This window comes from Netta rufina (genome assembly GCF_964035555.1).
Source record: "Netta rufina genome assembly, chromosome: 3".
NCBI classification, from domain to species: domain Eukaryota; kingdom Metazoa; phylum Chordata; class Aves; order Anseriformes; family Anatidae; genus Netta; species Netta rufina.
Window position 1 is genome coordinate 81655765 of NC_140125.1, and position 17508 is coordinate 81673272.

Sequence of the window (17508 nt, forward strand, 5' to 3'; positions counted from 1 at the left end):
CTGCAACACCAAGTATGTGTGTATAAAGGTGCGTATATGTAATCTCATGTGTACAGAAGTGTTACATGCATCTGGATTTTCAAACACACTACTGTATTTATTACAAACCAGAGGTATGTTTTTTACAGAGACAATCTATCAATTGAATCACCATTTCTACCTTCACTGTTACTTTTTCAGATACTAAATGTGGAATATTATCACAGAAGAGCAAGATTATGTAACTCAAAAACAGTAAATCAAGCTTTCTTAACAAAGATGCAGCCGGCACCCAAAACTCTAGTCCTCTCTCACATCCAGCTCCAGTTCACCTTTGTTGACTAATTCACCTAGCAGCATCTATTCTGAGACCTGCATCCTATAACGTAAATCAGTTTTACTGTAAGTATGACTTGAAATTTTGATTCTCCACATAAGGCCATCCACAACTGTAAGCCTAGTCAGCAGTAGTTTTATTTCTGTGTATGAGCCCTGAAAAAAAATCACTGTTCTATACAGAGATGAAACCACTCTGTAACACAGCTGACTGGGCTGAGGCCACAGGTTACAGCAGAGAGGAAAACAGAATGTTTCAAAATGCACAGCCGTTCAGTCTGCACCTTGCTACATCACAGTCTAGCATACAAAGGATCAGGAACATGGGATTTTTCAGCCTGGTGGAAATATCAAAAATTATTAATAAGTTTCAGCCAGGGGTAAAATCCCATGAGGTGTTTACTTGTAAAACAGCTAACAGTTCTTCAGTTTTCTGGTTCCTTCTCACTTTCCAACTCTGTGGCTCAATGCTTTGCCTTTCCCCTGCTCCCAGGTATGGGTACCTTCTCTCGCTCTCTCTGGCCAGTTTCCCCTCCCTCTCTAACAGATGCACAGCAGATGCCACTCAACCTCTCCCCTCTCACAGCAGCCACATGTGAAGTATATACAAGTCAGTGGTGTCACTGTGCCTATGTTGTTACATACCAAGCGTCCTTTACACTGAAACCAAAATGCTTCTCAGGAGACCAACAAAATGAAAAAGAATGATAAACTAGGTAAAACCACACCAGAGAAAGACAATCATTCCCTCAAAAACCTCCTCAGAGCTCCTCTCAGAAAACCACTGGAGTCAAGAGCAGTGATAATTACAGCCTAATGCTTTCTGATTTTAACCATATTACTCACAACATTTCTATTTGGGCTTCCTGTGCTGAAAGACTAATACCTTTTGAGGGAAGGATCAGGCTGTATTTAAAAATAATTCTCTATTACTTGCTTCCATAACCTCCACCACAGCAGTATCTTAACCACTTACTAACACCTTATTCTCAGAGGTAGGAATGTGCTGTATTGCAGACACCTCTGAAAGAGCTGGGCAGACAGTGAGAAATCTGGCAGTGTTTTAATCATAAAGCTTAATCAGCATCATAAGACTTCATCACCATCATCATCTCTGTCCCCTACAGCTTGAACTCTATCCACCGAGAAATACTCTGTGTAAATACATGTCTGTCTATACCCTCGTTGGACTTGATATTGAACATTCTGTTTGTTTTATGTGTGTTGTTCACATGTCTGGGGGCAAGAGTCTGGATAAGGCAAATGGTGTGTGTATGTGTAGCTGCATACACATAAAATACTCTCAGACAAGCTAGAAGTAATGCCAGCGAACCATATGATGCTGTCTAACAGGAAATGACCGGGATGACTTTTGAGGTGGAATGGAAAGAATAAGGTGTTCAAGATTCTCAACACTCAAAATCAATCAACTGGCAACCTACTGGGTTGAATATGACAAACGTGAACGAACATTTGAGAAGTAGAAGAGCTGAAAGGCCAATGGAAGTTAAACTATAAATGGCTTTATGTGTGAATGGGAAAAAACTCATGTTTATTGTACGGGATACTGAGAAGCAGCAAGGATGTGGGAATGGAGGAGAGGGATCATGCTGGAGCACAATGGGAGCTGTGGGGTGTGGAACCACCTCGAGTACCGTGAGTGTGGCCATGTAGCTGTGACCATGCAAAGGTAAGAACTACTCAAGCTGCAAAATAACAAAGGCCTGTACAAGAGACTTAGTTGTGTGAATGGATGTATGGAGATTTAAGGTCCAGTCTCTGAGACATTGCAAAATATGAATTACAAGAACTGGATGTGACTTGAACATGCACTTTGAAAGCTGAAGACTCAAGAATGCATCCAAAGCAGAAGCTTTGACCCATGATGAGGATGGTGGTATTTTCACAGGAGTATTAGCAAGAGATGAGTAGAGGGGAAGGAGTTAAGGCAGCTGTCTCAGACTTCTCTGTAGAAAGATACAACCTCTGTTGCTCATTACAGTAACCTGCAGAATAGATTAGAGTCATGTTTTAAAATATTTCTTCACTACACACAATGTTATTTCATTGACAAAGTTACCTTAGAATAAGAACTCTATACTTCTGAGAAACTCCGAAGGAAAGATAACTGAGGGAGTTTACTTATTCTCCTAGCTTTGGCAGGGGTGTTTTGTTATATATTCCGTAATAAATAGTTGAGTATGGATGTTCAGTAACTGTTCAAAATGCAGCTTTCTGTCCAAGTTTTTAGAACAACAGCAGAGAACCAGGAGAATATCAATTGCTTGTCCACTTATTCTAGTTTCTTCACATTATGGGGTTTGAAATAAGAGACAGTAACTCATTCTGAGAGCTGTAATGCTGTTTAGGAGATAAAGCTGCTGCCCACTGGAAACATACCACAGAGTCCTAAATTACAAGAGAAAAATTACACTGAACAGTTATAGACTAAGAAAGTATATACCAATGGTTGAGTAACATATATCCAAAATATTAAAATATGTGGTGGAAATGCTACCCCCCTCCCCAGTATCAACAGTAAAATGACTTTCAACTTGAACCCAGAATTATTATATGCATGTTTCAAGCAACAGATAATATATACATTCTCCAAACTAAATGTTACATTTGGGGATTATATGAAACCAATTATTGTTATAAATCACACTGCAATTGATTATTCATATGCATGTGCATTGTATGCACTTTTTTATTATTTTGAAGGAGCTATTGAATGTAACATAGAATTAGTTAAAGAAATGTACAAATCTGAATATTTTGTATTATTTTTGTTTTAATTTTTATAGTTATTTTATTGATTTATGCCTTTGACTACTTCTGGTCTAAGAAAGCATCTGTACCAACAATCAGATATAATGTAGGAAGAAAAAAATTTACACAGGAAATTAAAAAATATATCTGTATACATAATTGTGTTAATTATGTGGTGCTGGTGTCCTGTAATTGTGGCAAACATGCACATTTTGATAATCTATGACTTATAAAATAAAGCATTGCCAGAGAAAGAGTACCATGTTCCAGACCAGAGCATATTATGATACAGCAAAGGCTTGTGTAAGCTTATTACACAAATAGATGCAAAGGACAAAACCACAGAAATCTGTGCCTGTGTTAAACCCCCACTATAGGATCATGTCTCCTGGTTACTGATTGCTCAAGGACTACAGTGCTGAGAGTTTTTCCAAGAATTTGCTCTCTCTGTCCTCCAAGACTACATGCCTGCTAGGAATTTTCTTTTTCTCCAAAGTGGTTTCTTCTGTAGGCTAAATTGTTTTTGTCAAACAAAGCAAAACAAGGAACACAGCAGCTTTCAGGCTAATTTCTTATGCGTTGGCTCCAAAACTAGTAGACCACTGTAGGTTCCTATGTATATTTTGGGTAGACTAGTACTTTTCACGTAACCACATCCACCCTTTTTATCTATCAATTACTACTAATTTTTTCATCTTTCTGCTTTTACCCATTTGTTTCTAGAAAAGGACTTTCCTACATTAATATTAACACATGTTCCATGTAAGATTAGCTAACACTACTTCACAGTTTCTCTTCTGGTGATTTGTGAATATTGAAATTATTCAATTTTCCATTACATTATAGTTCTAAATAAAGCAAGATGTCAAAAAATATATAAAAAATCCTGTCTTACTCATTCCTATTTATTTTTATTTTAATTTTTTTTAAGCAATCTTATCTTCAATCCTTTCAGATACTTTGAACTGTAGACTGGATTAAAAGACACTTTCTCAAGTTGAAAAAGAATCCAGCATGATAACAAATGATGATTCCATTAAAATGGACTCTATATTGGATATTAATTCCTTTGGCCTTTCTAACAGGCATTTAACTAAGCATATGATTTTACAGCATCTTTGCAAATCTGTGTATTACTATCTTTTTCAAAATTTGACCCTACAAGTCTTTATGCATCTTGCATAAAACTTGCAAGAAGAGTTTTTGGTCTGAAACAGGGAGTAATTACATTTTTTCCCCCTTTAGGAACACCTGTCTACACAGAAGATTTATCAGTTGAATTGGGAAGGGAACACTTGATTCTTTGACTTATCTGTTTTCTTTCCTTGTGAATGAATTAGCAGTATCAGCAATCATATTCCACAGTCCCATTCACAACATTTGTAAACCACTTCATCTAGTGATTTTTGCTCTGTACATTACCAGTAATTATCACTATGAAAGTAGCCATTTTCCTTGTTTTCACTGATACTTAAAGACTAGTCAATCAGTTGACTTCCATGAAGAAGCAAGAACGTGAACTGTGAACTAGGACAGGTAACACTCTCAAGGACAGCAAAAATCTAAATAATTGTTGAGGTAGTGTCTATCTCATTCTCATAAATTTCTGTTTTATTAAATTCCTCTAAAATTTGTTACAATGTTTTTAATCACATACACCTAAAATTCCAACACCTACTTCTAAAAATGCCTAATATTCATACGCAATTCTTAAAGTATATTGTGGCATAAGGAATCTAGTCACGCCACATATTGCTTTCCTGTCTTCTCCTTCCTTCTGTGGCTCAGAATTTACACATAGCCTTGCAAAATTGTCAGAAAATTTATGAGACTCAGCACAAAATCTATTCACATATACCTTCCTAAGGAGATGGTGCTGGAATGAATATAATGATATTCTACTCGCTCATCCAAACAAAATTATTCAGGCAGAAAATGCTGGTAGAATTTTGTAGGGCTGCTTGTATGGTCCCACTTAGAGAATAGCCAGCCTTCTAAAAGACAGCCTTTAAATCAGAGGTTTTGAACATAATTTTATACACAACCTTCTTAACATACTGTTTGACTCTTTGAACATTCACACCATTTTATGCTGTATTTCCTTTCTGTGAGTTAGGGAAGAAATTCTGTTTTATGCATGATTAAAGCTGCTATTTGATTACACTGTATTTTCTTTGAATGTTAATTTCTGTTTGTGGCAGGTCTTTGAATTCTCACAAACTGGTGTTATTGCTGCATTGCTTGATATTCAAACTAACTCTATTCCAGATAATCTGGTCTGCACCTTTGTTATGTGGCATTCAAAAACTTTTAATTAAAAACAGGAATGACGTCTGAATGAGTTCAACAAGGTAACATCAGGATAACATCAAATGAAACTGGTGCTTCATCAGCTCTGGTGATATGTCAGTCTACCACCTGAGAAAAGAGCTCTTTGAGAAACTAAGTGAGATTCTCTGATAAATATTTTCTTTCAGATTGGTCTGCCTTGCTTTTTAATCATCTGCCCAGAAAGACCGTTCTGTCTCCATCAGTTTTGTTTTGCTGCTGCTTTGCTAGAATGATAATCACTGTATAATTATGGATTTTTTTTTAGAAGTTTGAAAGTTAATTAATAAATTCAAGTTCAGATAGAGAAGATGCCTAACCCCTTTTAGCTTAATTGCTACCCCCACTCCCCACCCCTCCAAAAAAAAGTCTTAGCTGATTCTATGTGATGAAAACATTTGAATGCACTTTTGCAGGGAGCAGCAAGGTGGAATATGCAACTTGTTCCAGAAAACAGTGCACACAATTCATGTAATCTTACAGGCTTCCTCATGTGAGCCATGGTTTAGCACACTGTGGGCCTCTCTTTAAGGAAGAAGATTTTTCTTCAGATCATAAGCTGAAAATAACAATGGAAGCATTTACTGAGGAAGGAGCACCCACAATTATTCCTTCTCTACTTTTTCCAATGAGCTCTTTTGGAGTACAGCTTCTGGAAGATGAAGTCATGCCAGGAATTCACTAGTTTGAGCATATCTAAGCAGTTGTGTCCAGGACTCTAAATTACAGCTTTCTATGGTAATGTGACTAAGTAGAAAAATTGTATTTGATAATGAACTGAAAACATGATTCCCCGAGCTGTGTTTTGAAGTGTCAGACTCATCCTCATCACCATGGTAATGTTTGCTCCAATGTTTTTCAGGCTCCGCTGGTGGAAAGGGGATGCCTGATACTATCAGTTTCCTGTTCCATGCCCATCCTCGAGGAGGAGGGTAATGAGGTGATGCTGAGATGACACCTGCTGCTACTGGTGCTACCTCACTTTGTATTGCAACATACAGCACCCATCCACATCCTCGCATGTGCCCCTTACCAGGGCAGAGGGGGAGGTGTTACAGAAGTCACAAACTATGCCTAGTAGAGGGGGGCTTCAAGGTCCCAAAGCTTTGTGAGGTTATGATTTTTCCTCTTTATGGAAAATAGTCAGATATCACTGTTCTCCATATAGAAGTTATTACTGCAGAAATGGATATAGACACTGTTTCATTGGCCACTACTGAAAAAGCTTTGTGACTTCTCTCAAAGGATGGCTTACATGAAAAAATTACAAAAATACAGCTTCAGGCTAACCTCTAGTCAGATTTGGGATGGTATAAAATGTTGTAGAAGTTAAGCACAGAAAGTCCTACGGGCGGCTTTGCATACAAAAGCAGTACCATGTAAACAGGTGAACACTTTTCTACATGTCCTGTTTCCCAGATAATGCAGAAAAATAGCTTGAACATTTATATTTATTTATATGCAGTTTTCAATTAAACAAACTAACACATCATATCTTGCCCTATAGTAATGAGAATGCTACCTGGAAATTCCAATAAATTATATACGTTTATATATGAGAGACAGATTTCTGGCTGGTATTGTTAATATAGGTACATATTGTTTTGATAACTCACATATAATCAAAAAATATCAATGCCATCATTTCCACTCTCCAGGACTTTCATGTCAGCCTACTGTTTATTACTATTTTGTTAGAAAACCACAAGAAAAACATAATCAGACGAATCAAGTGCCTTCTGCTACTAGGGACTGCTACTAGAATTAATGAGGACTTACTCTTGCAATGTTCCACTGAAGTTCACGACTACTACACAAACAGTAATGTTCATGAATTTATAACCAATTATGACAGAGCTGACCTTAAAAGATTCAGAAGGATCAAGAGAAAAAGTGTTGAATCTGTTTGCCTCACTAACCGTGAAACCTTGGACAATGTGCAGATGAATAGAGCTGAAGTCAGAACAGTGCTGAGGAGACAATGTTCCAGCAGAACTCAATGCCCTGCTGTCCATAGGTCACTTTAGAAGAACAGATTAGTGCCTTCACTGCATTTCTACACCTGCCTTTTAGACTTGTGCATATGCTTTGTAGATGCTTTAATATCCTACCAAATACTGCAAGGACAGGACTTGGCTATAACAAATTAAGATGTTCAGTGCATCTTAAAATCCCCAGGTTGTACAGATTCTGATTTGCAAGTTGTTATCCTAATGCGAGAGAGGGCAGTTTATGCAAACATAACTAAGCTACCCATGAGAGACATTTTGCTCCCCTCTCAGCCCCTTCCATACCACCTTATCTTCAAAACAAATGAGAACAAATCTTTAGGCCCCTTTTCAAATGGAAAGATGTTAAAGAGACGTTAAAGATATTAAGGATGTTTCAAATCTTTTGAATTCTTTTTGGAATAAGACTCTCTTGAGCCATTTGATGTAATTCATACAGTAGTCAATATTCAAGAAAACTAAAGACTCACACCATTTTTTTCTTCATCACATGTGTAGCAACAGACCTTGAAAAAACGTAAGAAAAAAAGATTTACTAAATATATAAATGAATGCTGTAAAGTATCAAAATGATACAATCAAGTTTAAAACAGCATTTCTCCCTGATTTTCTGGAAAGGGATACTGGTCAAGAAGGTCCCCTAATGTGGATCCACCTGACTGCAACCACTTAGCAATGACTTGTTGGATAGAGTGTTCCCATTACTTAAGGTCACTGTGACTACTTCCTATGAAGATGGGGTCTGTTACTAAAGCTGCTAAGGCATTTTTCTATTGAGAACATATAAAGGCAGCCAGCCTTTTGGTAATAAGATCATTTATGAACTTTTTTTTTTTTTTTGGGGGGGGGGGAAGTTAGTGTTTGACTGCATTACAAATTAATCATGTTTCAAGTTTTAGGCTGAACAAACAGCCTGTTTTCCAACATGCGTTTCATTAAATAAATTCTCATGTGACTTTAATTATAAAAATTCAGCTATGCAAAACACTGCATTAGAAAATTGTCTGGTTTTGACAATGATTCCTATATGGCTTGTTAGCTCAGAACTACACCTGAAAAGAAAATTACTATAAAAGCAATGTTTGGTAACGAATATGCAAAATATCCAATATTTACGTGTCTTTGCACCAGGTAACACTTAAGAAGTTTAGCAGAAAAAGTACATCATAATGATCATTTTTATATGCACACAACATAGTTTATGGGAAGAAATATTACTATCAAATGTCTGAAATGCCATTTTGCTACATTTATTGAAAATAACATTCTGTGAATAACTTTTGCTCATGTAAGCAACTATAAAATCGTAAGTGAGAATCTATTGGCAGTGTAGAAGTTGCTGAGTTATTGCAGATCTGTGCAACTGCACTGAGGAAAGCAAGGACAGCTTACCTCTCCTCCACCACAAAAATGCAGTCTCAACCCAAACTATACTCATGCAGTACAGAAATTCCCAAGATGAAAAATTATTCCAGATCAAGTGCAGTGCTAAAAACATTAAGGATGGAATCAAAAGACAAAGGTAATAAGCAGGAACAGAAGTAGGATGTTTCCTCCAAAAAAGACTCTGACCATGGTGGCCGGTGAGAAAATAGATGGAAACCTTCTCCAAGAAAATAGTTAATTCTTCTCTTGGGGGTTAGGTCCCAGTTTTTCCAAACCCATACAGATTCAAGCTCATACAGTGCTAAACTATTCTTTAATAGCACCCATCAGTTGTTAGAATCCCAGATTCTTACTGCCAGCTATCAGGATTTAGTTTCCTGTAAAATTTGGTACTTTTTCAAAGAAAGTGGAAGGGTAAATATAAGTCACCTGAGATAATAATAACGATATTTCTTTCATATGAATTCTATTTTTCCATCTACGGAATCTCTTTGCAACTTCTTCAGTTATACAATACTCTCTTGCCATGACTCAGTGTCTATAGGAGTCCACTGGGATAGCCAGGAAACAACAGAGGATGATGCTCTGGTGTGCAGTGCCTATGTCAGAGAACTTCTCTTTAACATCTTCCCATCTGAAGAGCACCCACTCTCAGAAAGTTACACTGGTCAAAACTCTTGAGGTTCTCCTGAACTCCTCAGTTCTAATAGGTGTCTGAACAGCTGGATGCCTGGGAGTATAAGGGCAAGGCAAATATCCTCTTCCAAGCCAACTAGATATTATCCAGCTGCACATCATGGTGCAGTGTGCTGCAACTACTGGTCACAGACATTACCTTAATTATGCAGTTGCTCACACATCTGCTTATCCAAATATATCTGAAAGGTTTTATGCCAGCAGTTTAAGCTAGGCCACCTGATTTTTGTAACAAATACATCTAAGAAGCAGTGTTTATACATGCTAGTCTACCAGCTTTGATGTGAGGGCAACAGCCTTTAGCAGACTGAAAGCTTTGACATCTTCAGCTACACCAACCAGTTGCAAAACAAACATGAACCTAAGCCTTAAACCCTGTATAAGAAGTCACAAGCCTGTTTATAGGCTTGTTTACTACATTTGACATCTAGCAATGGAGCCATAAGCACTGTGAAAGCATTCAGCTAATGCAATGATGACTATGAAAAAAAACACGCTGATGTTTATAGCTCTAGGTTGATTGCCATTGAGTTGCAAGTTCAGATCAGGATCTGTAATAACATTAAAAGCCTTTCGTACTGTGTCATTGCCTCTCTTTTCACAGCGGCATCTCCCTATATTACTAACATGTCAAAGAAACTCAAGCTGGAGGAAGAGGTGGCAGTCAGACTGCAGGACAGAACACACTCTTGAAATAAAATAGACTGTTCATGTGCATTGCCACTTTCTGAACCTTTGGCTTTACCTTTTGACATTTTTTTTTTCTTTTTATACAGAAGTCTTGTTGCCTTCAAACCTTAAACTCCAATCAATACATCTTTTTTGAAATAAATACAAGACATTTTGTCATTTCCATTATTCAAGAAAATACTCGCACAACACTGTGATGGGGGAACCAGATGCAATAAAAATCCTTGATGATTAAAATCAGACAAATTTTTCATATCTGGTACTACTCTGGTTCAGAAAAAAAGTAAAGATGAGTCAGTTTGTAAGCATAGAGTAAACACAAAGCTTACTCTGACAGAAGGCAGTCAGGCTGTATAAAAAGTAGTACTATATTGTGCAGTATGCAGAACTAAAATATATCAGTTTAAAAGTGGATTTGTAGTCCCCTTGGCTGCATGTTTGCTGGGTAGTGGAGCATTTAGTTGTTTTTATCCAGAGGAGGAAATTAGCTGCTCTGTATTGGATATGCCTTGGGCTGTAGCTTTCCCAGCTAGCTTCTCTGGGAAAATACAACTGTATCAAAGGAAAAAAGAATATCTAACAAAAGCTTCAAACCCACAAGGAAGTCAAAATAAATGAAGCCAACTATAACACACAAATATTGTATTATGATTTATGTAATGGGTTGCTGGCAAAGAAGATTACTGTACTGGTATTTTTGCTTTAAATCTGGTTTTAGGGTTTTCAGCTAGTTGTGATCTGATTAAAATGTGACTGATTTGGAGGAGAAAATCACCTTAACTGAAGGAGTGCCAAGAACTCTTACAGATGAGGTGGTAAAAATATCTACATTGAGGCAATGAGCTTTGCTAAAAATGAGAAAAAACAAATTTACATTAAAAAAAAAAAAAAAAAGTGAAAAATGAATTAAACCAGGACTGGCATGAAAACAACATGCTCTAGTGTTTAGGGAGACAGCCTAAGACACACCTGTATGTACCTGATTTAAATTGTCCCTTAGGCAAAATGTGACTTGAAATTTGAAACACACAGCCCACTCCACAGTGTGAGCTTCCATTTATAAGCAGACGCTCCTGACCATTCATGGCGAAAATGGCCTTTCTTCTCTTGAAGGAGGTGAAAAATGGCATTACTCAGTGACTGAACTGATATGGCTATAATGAATGACTCACTTCAGCTTTTTATTCCTTAAAAAAAGTGTTATCTATCAGTTTTCTTAGAGACGGATGGCCAAAAGTTTCAAGCTTGCACAGATGAAGTCACCCTATCACACTCAGCACCAACACAAGAGATGACTTTCTGACAGCTTGAGCAACTCTGAAAAATCAGATATACTGTTATATTTTAAATATCCACATTTGAGAAGAAATACACACCTGGGAAAACATTAGCCAAACAATGCTGTAGTGATAATATCTACAAACAGTACTTCTTGCCTACGTTGCAATAACTAGACTAATAAGTGTTATATGAAAACATAGCACCATCCTGTATGATTATGTCTGCTATTTTTATGGAATGTCTGAAAAGTAAAATTAAATATAAAACTGCTTCCACAACTCAAACATTCAAGAAAGAGAAAATAATAATGTGTTTCTAAACTACGTAATGGGTTTATGTGCCCAGGTTTTGGTAGATGGGGGACTGCAGGACCAAAGCCCAGCAGCTGCCCCATGTCTCAGCATATTTAATTTTTAATAGGAAGATAATTTTATTAATCTCCCTATGCTGAGTCTGTTTTGCCTGTGATGATAATTAATGAGTGATCTATCCTTACTTCAACCCTTGAGCCCTTTTCCATCATATTTTCTCCCCCTGTTGCTCTGAAAAGGGCGAGTGAAAGAGCAGTTGTGATGGAGTTTAGCTGCCCAGCAGGGTGAAACCACCACCACCTAATATTAAACAACCAGGTACTACATTATGCTTCATAACAAGAAATAGGAAAAAAAAAAAAAAAAAAAAAAAAAGGTTTTTGATCACCAGACCACTTTAGAAGTGTTTATATAACAGTTATTTTCAACAGAACAAAAGGCTGAGAAGAAAAAGAAATGAAAATGTAAATTTTGATCTAAAATCATATACAATACTAAGTTGTTTTTACTGTACAAAAAAGTACAAATCTTAGAAAATCTAGCATATTTAAGTTTAATCATCTTTGTTAACTCACTGATCATTTAGAAGAAAATACACCTACCATTACCCCACCCAGAAAGGACCTAGTAACCTTTCTTTTCTACAGATAAAGGTAAAAGTTTTATTCAGTTTAACTGGTAAAAGTAAGTGTGGAATTCTGTATTCCCAAACTTGAACCAGGACAGGATATTTCCACTCAGCTACTTCATTATATTATGGGGAATATAATATATTATATTATTTCACCTACAAAGTCAAATGTAATCCAAATACTGTCTTGTTTTATTTGAACTGAAGTCAGCAGGTTGAGGAAGGTGATTATAACCTGCAATATGCCTGACCAATCTGGTGGCCTTCTATGATGGAGTGACTGCATGAGTTGACAAGGGAAGACTGACTGATGTCATCTACGTGCCCTCCTGTAAGGCTTATTACACAGTCTCACATGATGTCCTGATCTCTAAATCAGACAGAGATTGATTTGAAGGGTGGACAGTTCAGTGGATAAAGAATTGGCTTGAAAGCTGCACCCAGGGAGTGGTAGTCAACTCCTATGTCCAGGTGGAGGCCAGTGATGACTGGTGTCACTTAGGTGTCTGTCTTGGAACTGGTACTGTTTAATATTTTTAACAATGACATAGAAAAAGGAATTGAGTACACCCTCAGCAAGTTTGCTAATGACACCAAGTGGAGTGGTGCAGTCGATGCAACAGAAGGAAAGGATGCCATCCAAAGGAACCTGAACAAGCTTGAGAAGTGGGAACTCATTGAGAGCAGCCCTGCAGAGAAGGACTTGGGGGTTCTGGGTAGATGAAAAGCTTGACATGAGCCAGCAGTGCATACTTGTAGCCCAGAAGGCCAACTGCATCCCAGGTTGCATCAGAAGAGGAGTGACCAGCAGGTTGAGGACGGTGATTGTCCCCCTCTGCTCTGCCCTTGTGAGGCCCCACCTGGAGTTCTGCTTTCAGCTCTGGGGTTCCTGGCACAAGAAGGATGTGGAAATGTTAGAGCAGACACAGAGGGCCACAAAGATGATCAGAGGGCTGGAGCACCTCTCCTGTGAGGAAAGGCTGAGAGAGCTGGGGATGTTCAGCTTGGAGAAGAGAAGGCTCAGGGGAGACCTCATTGCAGCTTTTCAGTAATTAAAGGGGGCTTATAAAATAGATAGAGAACAACTTTTCACTCGGGCAGAGAATGGCAGGATAGGGGGAATGGTTTTAAACTAAAAGAGGGGAGATTTAGGTTAGAGGTTAGGAGGAAATTCTTCTGTGTGCGGGTGGTGAGTCCCTGGCACAGGTTGCCTGGAGAAGCTGTGGGTGTCCCACCCCTGAAAGTTTTCAAGACCAGGTTGGATGAGGCCCTGGGTAACCTGATCTAGTGAGTGGCATCCCTGCCCATAGCAGGGAGGGTGTGTGTGTGTGTGGAACTATACGATCTTTAAGGTCCCTTCCAACCCAAGCCATTCTATGATTCTATACTGCATATGTGTGCAACCATCCAGGCTACTGTGCCCATCTGGGGCTCACCACTACAAGAACCAATGCTGAACCAAGTCTAGCAGTAAGCCAGTAAGGTTATGGAAGCACATGGTGCATATACAGAGGCTGAAGGAGCTGGCTTTGTTCAGCACTCCCTTTGTTAGGGATTGCTGGAGGAAGGAGGGAATTGATCTTGTTTCACAACTTCAGCTGCCTCATGGGTGGACAGACATAGAGACAACACCAGAGTGGCATGTGCTCTGATAGGTCCATATCAGACTATGGACTAGAGGCAACAGATATGACTAGGGAAACTCCCAAGTAGATAGTATAAATAAATCACAGTGAGGGTGGTCAAACTCGAGGTCAGGTGCTCACAGAGACTACGGAATCACCCACCCTTGTAGACACTTAAAACTCAGCTCAATAAGGCCCTGAGGAACCTGATTTAACTTCAAAGTTGGATTCAGTTAAGCTTATTACATCCTGAGCAAGGGTTGGACCAGATGACCATCAACCTAACATGTTCCATGACTCCTACTTTATAGATGATTACATCATCTGAGACTCTGATTGCCCTAACAGTTATTATTGCCTTTTTTCACAAACAAATGCATAAAGCAGTATTCCCTGAAATGCACAGAATGCAGTTTTAACCTTGTATTTCTTCCAGTTTCAGTATTTCACTTAGATTCATGTTTGAGTTTTTTTTTTTAAAGGTTCTCATAATTTCAAAAACAATCATCTAAGTTTTCATGAGAGCTGGCTCCCAGACACCTTTTAAAGTTGACTGTAACTTTATGCTTATGGCCCTGAGTACTTCACACAAAAAAAAACCTAAAAACTCATGTTCTGGTTTGCTAAAAGATTTTCAGTGGCCACTGATGGCCTACATAGATGAAGACTGTTCTCTCAGGTCTTGGCTCTCAGTGTAAAGAAATGCGGAAAGAAAACAGAGAAGAGACAATGCCTGATTTAGTCCTTGCTTACCAGAACGCCCTGATCAGATGAAGTTTCATTAACTGGGGAAGGAGAAAAAAGCATCCTTTTAGGATGCTCTTAATATGGCTACATACTGGGTTAAAAGAACTTACTGCCTACAGCATTTGATTGCTTTCCTCCCTGGAATACTCTCCTCATTTCCTTGTGGACCTCTCCCCAGGGGCTTCCCAGGGTAGGAGAAACCCTGCAGTAAGAAAGAGTGTAGAGATAAAAGAGTGGTGATTCAGGATTTAGCAGCAGAAAGCTTATGGTTAAAGGAGCTGCCATAGGTCTGACAGAAGAACGAAAATGAAGAGATGTGATAAAGTTAATGGCAAGGGAAATCAGAAATGAAAAGGAAAAAGTGTCTGGAAAACAGATATGCAGAACAAGGAAAGCATGAAATCATAATTAGCCTATTAGGAAAACAGCAACAAACAAACAAATTTGCAAAAAGGAATACAGCAAAATAAAGCAAGCATACTGAATTTAAAAAAGGAAAATTGAGGTAGAAAATGTTTAAAATTTAAGTGATAAATCACTTTGAAATTTAAGTAATAAAGTGATAAAATTCAAGTGATTGCATTTAAAATTTAAGTGATAAAAATCAATGATTTTTGACTATACCAGTGACTTTTAGTTGTATATGTCAATTTAAATTGTTCTCGATTTGTATTCTTTTGCTAAATTAATCTCACAACATAGTGCTATGGTGACGCTAATGATAACAGAAGTAAAACCACATGTGAAATCTCAGTGAGGAAAAGAGAAGGCTTCTTTCTTGCTTGCTTTCAAAAGGCACAATCCCAGACCTTTTAAAAACATTAATTTGTGGACTCCGAAACAGTCATCCTCTGTGCTGGTTAGGAATGAGAATTCAAGATGTTACTACACATGCTCCCACAAAACAAAACTACCACATAACTGTACTTAAATTGTCTTTTTGTGAGATAGGCAGAACAAGAACGTAAATAGCATTACAAATCATGGCTGACATGCACTGTCAGATCTGGGTGTAGTGATTTACAGACCAACCTCTTTGTGGTATTTATTACCTCTGGTCACTGATACTAATTCTTCAACTTTAGTTTTATCAAATACACTCCTCTCTCTTTCTTACTTTGGAGTTCAAAACAAAACAAACAAAAATGAACTGAAATGAGCAAAGTGGTATTGCCTCCTACTCAACAGAAAAACAGCATAAATATCAAAAACAACTCCAGCCTCCAACTATTGCACTGCTTTTGCCCTTAATGTTTTTTATAAGACTTTTAAGCCTGTGTTACTTTTTTTTTTTAAAGCATAAAGAAATTATTTCTCAAAGTATTCTTCACTGACCAAATTGAACTGATATTAAGGCTAAATGCAAGCAAAGCAAGGACCAAATTTCAACGTCCATTTACTCATTAAAATCTTTGTTGTGTGTATTGTAAACACAGATGAGGATTTTTTTTGTTTGTTTTTTAAGGTACAAACTTTAAAAAAAAAATCAAAATGTTTCTGTTTACTTCACTTATTTTCTGCACTCATATACACTCTTGAGATCTGGGAAGTCAAATAACTAAATATACATCCAAGGCTGCAACTTCAAATGAAAATCAGTAAGGCTCTGCCGGTATGAGCAAACAGGAGTGATCCAACCAGTCTTAAAAGAACAAACTAATAAAAGGAAGACTTACTCCAAGTCTCTTCATATTCTGCTTCATCACATGTAGTGAATAAAGATGACAACTTAAACATTTTCAGTTCACATAAAAGCAATATCTATTGCAAAATCGTTTGATAATTCATTAGATGTATTGGCTATATGCTCCCAGCAGAATCATACACAAATAAATCTTACTTCCATTTATTTACAACAAAATGTATTTATGCCTACTAACCAAAAATACTTTATTAAGCATTCATAGATATTGCAAGTAATTATTATATCAGTTTCATCACCAGAAGATTTTTATATAGTATCAATTTTCTATCCGCATATTTACAAAGGCTTGTAAAGAGTTTTTCAGGAAAGTAAAATATATGAAATGTTTTATTATGTAGAAATACACTAAATTTAATTCTCACTCAGCTCATTGACTTAACGTTTACTTAGAAAACAAGATTCATCACATTGAAGTGTCTTAACTTTTGGCAAGAGTAAAAGTACCATTAATATTTACAATTGTAAATAATTACAATTGCCAGTTGAAAATGCAGTGACAGCAACAGCCAAATTCAAGCTCTAATTTTTAGAAGCCAAATTTTCCTCAACCTGTAACCACCACCCTGAAAAAGTTGTCATATGTTGTACATCATATGACACTTGCATGAAAACTGCCTCACTAAAAGCAAATACCCTTCTCCCATAGTATTGCCACCATGCCTGCATTATGGCAGGTGGGTACCAACTGACCAGAAGCTACTGCTCAGTGTTGTGCACAGACCCCTCTCACATTTGGCCCATCAAATACTCTGTTAGCAAAATAGACTTCAGCCTGAATTTCACTGATGTCTTTAACATTGGATGAAGGAATATTACAGCTGAGATTGGAGTGAATTAGGTTCACATATGTGCTATGCCTTCTGCTGCAGACAGGGCTCCTTGTACACAAGGGGCCATTCCAGACAAGACAAAATGAACAGGAATGGTTTGGAAATCACTTCAAGGGTTAAAACAAACACTGTAAGGTGCTATGTTTTGGATTTATGACTACAGCAGTGTTGATAACACACCA

General features: G+C 37.5%; 1 protein-coding gene across 2 annotated transcripts in view; it reads right to left on the reverse strand.

The window, feature by feature from the left end:
* PTPRK (protein tyrosine phosphatase receptor type K) overlaps positions 1-17508 on the reverse strand; it is a gene marked incomplete at both ends in the record, with an annotated part of 412874 nt that overhangs the window by 39901 nt on the left and 355465 nt on the right. The gene's annotated exons all lie outside the window — the stretch shown is intronic.